The sequence below is a fragment of the Panthera pardus genome, unplaced genomic scaffold (assembly GCF_024362965.1).
Source record: "Panthera pardus isolate Hobbes unplaced genomic scaffold, ASM2436296v1 HiC_scaffold_3, whole genome shotgun sequence".
NCBI classification, from domain to species: domain Eukaryota; kingdom Metazoa; phylum Chordata; class Mammalia; order Carnivora; family Felidae; genus Panthera; species Panthera pardus.
This window is the reverse complement of record NW_026526876.1, coordinates 45,541,814-45,550,245: the sequence shown is the minus strand read 5'-3', so window position 1 is coordinate 45,550,245 and position 8,432 is coordinate 45,541,814.

The following is an 8,432-nucleotide window of genomic DNA, read 5'->3' as shown; positions in this document are numbered from 1 at the left end:
GAGTTTCTTTTCCACAGAAGACGGTGTGGCAGCTTCCCGAGCCCCTGGTGGCAGGGCCGGGTGTTTGGAGTTGCGGCGGGGTTCTGGTGGAAGAAAGAGACCTGGCGAGGGGACGGGAAACCCCAGAGAAGGCACCAGTTTCAGGGCGGCAGACTGAACACCTCCTGCAATGTTGACTTTCCCGTACTAAGTGCATAGAAACAACAGATGTAAGAAAAATGCAAGGAAACTATATAGTTCCACTTGAAAGCAGGAGGGCGGGGGGGGGGGGGACTCTTAGTAGACTAGAACAGCAGAGAGAGGACAGAAAAACAGATGGGAGAACGTCCTCAGAAACCTCAAAGCAGGGTGTGTGTGTGAGCCCCGTGTGCTGCTCCATGCCTAGAGGTGGCGCAGACAGAGCAGAAGAAACCCTGGGGGCTACTGGCAGCTTAGTCCAGATTCTGTGTGGGGAGCAACCAGGTCAACTGACTGTTGCACATTCTCCTCCCCAGGAGCCCAGGGGCAAAGGTGAGGGTGTCTGTCTTTATTTTTTATTTATTTATTTTTTTTTGAGAGAGAGAGAGAGGGAGCAAGTGAGCAAGGGGCAGAGAGAGAGAGAGAGAATCCCATGAGGGGCAGAGATAGAGAAGTGGGCTTACCCAAAGTGGGGCTCGAGCTCGAGGGCGTCTGCCTTTAGATACAACAGCGGGAGTGGCAGCGTAGGTCAGAGACCAGGTGGTACTCTAGGTGGTTGGCGACACCCAGGAGAAACCAGAAGTATCACTGCCCAGGCGAGGAGCCACCAAAGTGCCCCCTCCCTCTCTCACCGAATCCCTGCAGGTCAGCAGCCTTGCTCGCCCTGTCTTGCAGGGGCTCTCAACTACTAAGGCCAAGGCAAACTCAACATTGAGACTCGACAAACATCAGTTGGGACAATGTGAACAATGTTGAGCCTTCTGACCTATGAACGCAGTACACCTGTCCATTTCTTTAGGTCTTTAATTTCTCTTGGTAATTCGATCTTGTCCATCTTCTGTCCAATTTATCCCTAATTATTTCATTTTTAACGATTTTATTTACTTTTTAAGTTTATTTATTCATCTTAAGAGAGTGCGAATCAGGAGGGACAAAGAGAGAGAGACAGAGAGAGAGGGAGGGAGGGAGGGAGAGAGAGAGAATCCCAAGCAGGCTCCACACTGTCAGCAAAGAGCCCGACAAGGGGCTCAAACCCATGAATCATGAGATTGTGGCCTGAGCTGAAGTGGGATGCTCAACTGAGCCACCAGCTGCCCTAAGGTTTTATTTTTAAATAATCTCTACACCCAGGGGTACCTGGGTGGCTCAGTGGGTTAAGCGTCCGACTTCGGCTCAGGTTGTGATCTCACAGTCCGTGAGTTTGTTCGAGCCTTGCGTCAGGCTCTGTGCTGATAGCTCAGAGCCTGGAGCCTCCTTTGGATTCTGTGTCTCCCTTTCTCTCTGACCCTCTCCTTCTCACGCTCTGCCTCTCTCTGTCTTTCATATATATAAAGGTTAACTAAAATTTAAAAAAAAATCTCTATACCCAACATGGGGCTCGAACTCACATCCCCAAGATCAAGAGTCACAGGCTCCACTGAGCCAGCCAGGCACTCCCCTAATTATTTCATATTTTTGATGCTATTATAAATGGTATTGTTATTTAAAATTTCAGATTCTTTGTTCTTAGTATATAGAAATACAACTGATTTTTATATTTTGGCTTTGTATGCTGCAGCCTTACCAAACTCACTTATTAGTTCTAGTAGTTTTTGTAGGTTCTTAAGAATTTTCTACATATGTGATCATACTGTATATAAACAAAGAGTTTTACTTCATCCTTTCAAATTTTGATGCCTTTTCTTTCTTTCTTTCTGTCTCGGTCTGTCTTTCTTTCTTTCTCCCTTCCTCCCTCCATTCCTTCCTTTCTTCCTTCCTCCCTCCCTTCTTTCCTTCCTTCCTTCCTTCCTCCACTGCGTTGGATGGAACCTCTAGTACAGTGCTAAATAGAAATTATAGGAGTGGACACACTTGCCTTGTTCCTGGTCTTAGGGAAAAAGAAAAGCATTTAGTCTTTCACTATGAAAAATGATGTTAGTGACATATATTTTTGTAGATACCCTTCATCAGATTCAAGGAAGTTCTCTTCTACTCCTAGTTTGCAGAGTTGGGCTTTTTGATTTGTTTTTTTTTAAATAGTCAGTAATGGATGTTGGACTTTGTCAAACGATCTTTCTGCATCTAATGGGAGGTTATATGGTTTTCTGTCTTAGTTGTGGTAAATTTCAGTGATTTTTCAGCGTTAAACCAACCTGAGTTTCCTGGGATAAATTTCACTTGGTCATGACCTGGGAGAAGGATAGAGGATGAAAGCCTACGAGCTGGTATGTCCCCCTCCTGTTGAGTTTGAAGAGTGTGTACAAGGCACAGATAAGGGCGTTGGTGGGAGACTCACAGCTTAGAGAGACTCTGCGGTTATAATTTGGGCTCATCCACTGTTTCCACCCTGCACTTACCCGGGGGATCTTACTCATTAGGGATTCTCCATGTACTTGTGCCCAAGTGAGAACTTCCCATTAGGTCATAATAGTCTAGTCGTCAGGGTAGAGGAAAGGAGCTGTGTTTCCACTCCCCAGCCCAGCCAGGGTCCAGCATCACCATGTAACGTCCCCTTTCACAAACTTTTGCTGGCCTTGAGGGGCTGTTTCCCCGCCTTGCTGTCTCTACATGGTGGGCACTGATCTGATGAGGGCTAGAACGTGCAGAGAGGAGGGGGACTGGGTAGCTCCTCCTAGCCCCATCCCGTGCTGGAGAAACCTGGCCCCTCTCCCTCTTAGTCTGTGTTCCCCTTACCAGCTCTTTTTATTTTCTCTTCTCCAACAATTTCACTTTTGTGTCTCATTTCCGTGACATCTCCATAGTCAGATTTGGCCGATGGGTCCTGTAGCTCATGTTATTTCTGCTTTGCCTGAAATAGGGCTTAATTGAGTCTACTTGTAACAGAGAACTTAATTGTAGTACTGGATGTGTAAAGATAATGGAGCAATGTCTTTCAAGTGCTGAAGAGAAAGAAATTTGAACTTGAGTTTTATACTTAGCCACATTATCAGTCATGCTACTGAAGTCTCCCACAGGCGAAATGCTTACCCCATATGCCGATGCTATCATTTCAATCTTTGGTAGTGTTTGACTTCATATTAAGTAAACCAAAGCAAAAGTAATCCAAAACCACTGATTATGTAAAAAAAAAAAAAAAAAATCAAAATTTGCTACTTTGGGAAGGTTAGGTGGAGGGAGATGTTACTAGTTTTGTTTTGTCTTGCCTTTTTTTTTTTTTTTTTTTTTTTTGGTAATGAAGTTATTTTATTTTTTTTGTGAAACTATCAGAGGAGCATTGGTTTTAAAATAACCACCCTCCACCCAACCCTTTCAGTTCCATTCCCCAAATGGTAACCATACTTAATAGGCTTCTGTGCCTGTTTCCAGGATTTTCTATGCATATTTAAATGTATATATATATGCCCATAGCATGCATGTGTGTCTGTGTGTTTTGCATGAATTGTATCATGTGGTATATGCTTTGTAACTAGCTCTTTTCTTTTGGCAACATATCTTTCTGTATTCCTATGTATAGGCCTCCTTCATTAGTTTTTATTTTTTTTTTATGAAGGCCCTAACGTGGGACCTGAACTCACAACCCTGAAATTACGATTCACATGCTCTACCAGCTGAGCCACCCAGGAGCGCCCCCCCCCTTCATTAGTTTTAAAGGTTGCATAAAACACCATTATATGAATGACCAGTGTGTCAAACATTTTTTTGATGGACATATGGCTTGTTTCTGGTCTTTTGGTTGTTGGAAATGAGACCGAAATGAACACTCTTGGGCAGGTATCTTTATGATTTCCTAACAAAGCATCTGAAGGATACATTTCTTCTTGAAAGTAGAATTGTTGAGTCAGAACAAATGTACAGTTTGGATTCTGACTGACATTGTCAAATTGCCATCCCGTGTCGTGGGGGCCAATCTGCACTTATATTTTCACATACTGACTGGTGCTGGCTTTATTAGCTTTTTACGATTTTAACTAATCTGATTGGTAGAGTTGCTGTTGCATTCTTTTACTTTGAGTTTAGTGCTTCATGTTTTTAGTGTTTTTTTTTTCTTAACTTTGTCTCATGGACACTTACCCTACCCCCACTACCAATAACCACAGGTATAAAGGGGTTTAATTGAATATCCATTCAACATTTGTATAATCATATCATTTGACTTGTCTTTATCTCTACAATACTACCTGAAACAAATTTGGGAACTATTTTTTGCAACTAACAATAGCTTGAATAGTCACTTAAAATTTTTTTGTTTAAACCTTGTTCATTAGAGAACACAACCTTTCTAGGATGGGGGTGGGGGTTAAAAATGTCCAGTGTTTTTCAGATCTATGTCTCTGCCTTCTAGAGAACTAAAAGAAGCATACTAAAACTTTTAAAGAAAGAAAACACTTATACGATTTTACAAGTTCTGTGGAGAAACTTAATGACAAAATTTATATACCTATTTCAAAAAGGGAGTACTTAGGAACAAACCTAACAAGAAGGTAAAACAATAACATTTCAATGAAGAATATAAAGGTAGACAAATAAAATGATGTACTGTGTTACGCAAGAATGTAAATTCTAGGAGAGTAAGTGATTTGGTAATTGCTCTGTTCCTAGTTCCCAGAACAGTGCTGGACCACAGGTACTCGGGAAACATATGTTGAATGAATGGATGTATATGAATAGGAAGACGATATCTTAAAGATACCAATTGTCACCAGATTTATGTATAAATTGAATACAATATCAATGAAAATATCCATACGATTTCTCATGGAACTAGATATTGAAATATTCATAAGAGTAAATATGTTAGAATGTTGAAGATTCCTTTGAAAAGAAGAATGAGGAAGAAGAATTTATCTTAATGGAAATAAAAAATATTAAAAAGTTAGGGAAATTGCAATGATATTGACATAGGAATCAATAGACTAGTAGATCAGTAGAATAGAATATTCCAGAAAAACACACACATTTATGTTAAGTGAGAAAAGGCAGTATCTCATTTCAGTTGGGGAAAAAACAGAAAGCATTGGGACAACTGGTTACCCATTTGGAAATGAATATAGTCCACTCATGCACTGTGCACTTACACTTTTCACACTCCAGATGCTTTAGTGATCCAAATGTGGAAAATCGAATATCTAGGAGAGTACGTTTATGTTCTTGAAAAAGGAAAGATCATTTTAAACAAGTCTGAAAAGGAAAATCCATAAAGGAAAAGATTGATCAATCTGACCACTTCGTAAAAAATGGCCCTATAGAGGTGCCTGGGTGGCTGGTCGTTAAGCGTCCAACTTCCGCTCGGGTCATGATCTCTCAGTTCGTGAATTTGAGCCCTGTGTCAGTCCCTGGGCTGAAAGCTCAGAGCCTGGAGCCTGCTTCGGATTCTGTGTGTGTGCGTCTGTCTCTGTCCCTCTCCCATTCGTGCTCTGTCTCTCTCGAAAATAAACATTAAAAAAATTTTTTAATGACCCTATAAAAAACAAGTGAAAAGTTACAGGCTGGAAAATATTAACAATATACAAAACAGCTAACAGATTAGTATTATTCAGAATATATGGTAACTTTTACAAATAAATAAAACAATGACAATCCGATAGAAAAACGGACAACGCCAAACACAGGACATTTACAGAACAGCTAATTCAAATAAAAAGACGCTGGCTATTATCGAAAGAAATAAAAATTGAACGAATAATGTGATTCCAGTCTTTGCCCTTGAGAATTTTGATAAATCTGGCAGACAGTTTGGTATTACGGATTTATTAAAAATTTTAAATGCACAAACCTGTGGCTCACTTCTCAATCTTTACCCTGGAGGACAAGGTGTGTGTGTGTGTGTGTGTGTGTGTGTACAGAGGCTTCTTGCTGCATTGTTTTTAATAGTGAAAAAATGGGAAAATGTCAGTTCCCATCAAGAGAGGAATGGTCGCACGATGGAGGTATAACTTCACAGAAGAATGTACGAGAGGTTTTTAAAACAGTGAGATTGTTTTCTAAGTAGTATATGATAGATCTGCAAGATGTCCTGTTGAATGACAGAAGCACATTGCCCAACAAAATGTTTAATGTACTATCATTTGTGGGAAAAGAAAGGAAGACAAATGTTTCCCACAGATCCATATATATAAATGAATGTAAAGTAAAAGGCTTGGAGGGACAAACACAAAAATGGCAACAGGGTGTGGGTCTGAGGAGTGGAGGAAGGAGACTGGAATTAGGGATGGTGCAATAACCTAATCTAAAGAGAGCTTTCACAGGATTTGTGACATTTTAGTTTTATTCACAATGTATCCACGTATTACCTGTACGATTCAAAATTAATTTTTAAAAGTTTAAAGAGCAAGAAAAGAAGGTCTTTGGGCCAGGTGCAATTGCTGTGTCTGAGGGGTCATTGACCCTGCCTCCGCCCAGCTTCCATAGCCTCCTTCTCTCCAACCACACACACACACACACACACACACACACACACAGGAAATCTGGCGGTAATCCCAACTGAACTGTTTCCTAAACAGCATTAAGAAAGAGCGCACTGTTTTGCAAGCAGTAGCAGAGGGCCCGTTATCCCACAGGCAGTTGGACTTTACCCTGGGGTGGGGGTGTTTGGGAAGGTAAGTGGGGAGAAGGGAAGGCGCCCGCGCGGGGAGGGTTTGGGGGGGGGGCGGACTTCCTCCCAGGACTATAGTCTTGAGATGGAGTAGTTGCAGCGCCCTCCAGAGGCCACCCCTGGGATGGGAACTGGGGGTAATTTAAGGGACTAGGCTTGTTTGGAATATTTCCTCCCACAGACATGGTCTCCTTCTGGTTACTCTGCACGCTGAGAAGCCCTTTGGGCCTCAAATATGCCTGGGATAGACAAACACGGCCTACATGAGGGATCAGCAGAGGTACAGACTGGACAGCATTGCGGTCAGCCCAGTTGATTCATTATTAAGTGGTTGGAAACATTGTAAAAGTCAAGGAGCATCTCAAGTCTCTGCAGGTAAATGCAAGCCCACTGCTCCAGCCCTGAGCCAAAGGCAGGTGGTTTGGGATTGTACATCTTAAGAATTCTCCCACCTGCACAGCAGCAGAGAGTGAAGGGTATTTTAACATCATTCGTTGAAAAGGCTTTAGTTTTTCTTTTTTCTTTTTCTTTTTTTTTTCTTCAATGTTTATTTTTGAGAGACAGAAACAGAGCGTGAGCAGGGGAGATGCAGAGAGAGGGAGACAGAATCTGAAGCAGGCTCCAGGCTCCGAGCTGTCAGCACAGAGCCCAATACAGGTCTGGAACTCACGAACTGCGAGATTATGACCTGAGCCGAAGACGGACACTTAACTCTGAGCCACCCAGGTGCCCCCCACCCCCTTTTTTAAATGTTTTTTTCAATGTTTATTTATTTTTGAGAGACAGAGCTGGAACGTGAGTGGGGGAGGGCAGAGAGAGAGGGAGGCACAGAATCCCAAGCAGGCTCCAGGCTCTGAGCTGTCAGCACAGAGCCCAACATGGGACTCGAACCCACGGACCGCGAGATCACTACCTGAGCTGAAGTTGGGTGCTTAACCGACTGAGCCACCTAAGTGCCCCTACTTGGTCAACTTCTAAACATTCTTCAAGATTGTCTCAAGCACCAACTCCTCAAGAAATCTTTCCTAAGCACCTCCAGTTGGTCCACGTGCTACTCTTTGATGCCCCCAAAGAACACCGCACAAGGCTCTCATGTGCCATCAGTTTGCCTTTCCGTATTCTCCTGTGTGCTCCTTGAGGACAAAGCCCGCACTGTGCTCAGCAGGGTACGCCCAGTGGCCAGCACAGTGCAAGCGGCCCCTGCAAGGGCTCAGTACTTGTTGAATAAATGCCCGAAAGAAAGGTCAGGAGTGAGGATGCAGAGGCCACCGGGTGAAGAGTGCTGGTGTGGAAGTCAGGAGACCTGACAGCTAGATCATTCTGAGCTGTGCCACACTGCTGCGTTTGACACAGTCGTTTCCCTCACTGAGCTCCATCTCTCTCACCTGAGCTGCAAGGGGCTTATCTCTGTCCTCTTGAGCCTTGACAATTCCCCTGAAAGGGTAAGAGGACGCTAATTGTCAGAGCTGATGAGGGCAACGGGGAACAGGTGCGCTCAGGCATGGCTAATGGAAGGGTGAGGTGCAATCTTCGTGAGGCCATTTGACAATTTTTTTTTTTAAAAAGCCTTAAAAATGTTGCTACCCAAATATGCATCAATTTTACATCTAGAACTTCTTGCCTGAGGGAATAACTGAAGATAGGACTACAGATTTAACCCCACAGATGTTGACCCTAGTACTGCTTATAACACTGGAAATGGGAAACAACCCAAGTATCTAAC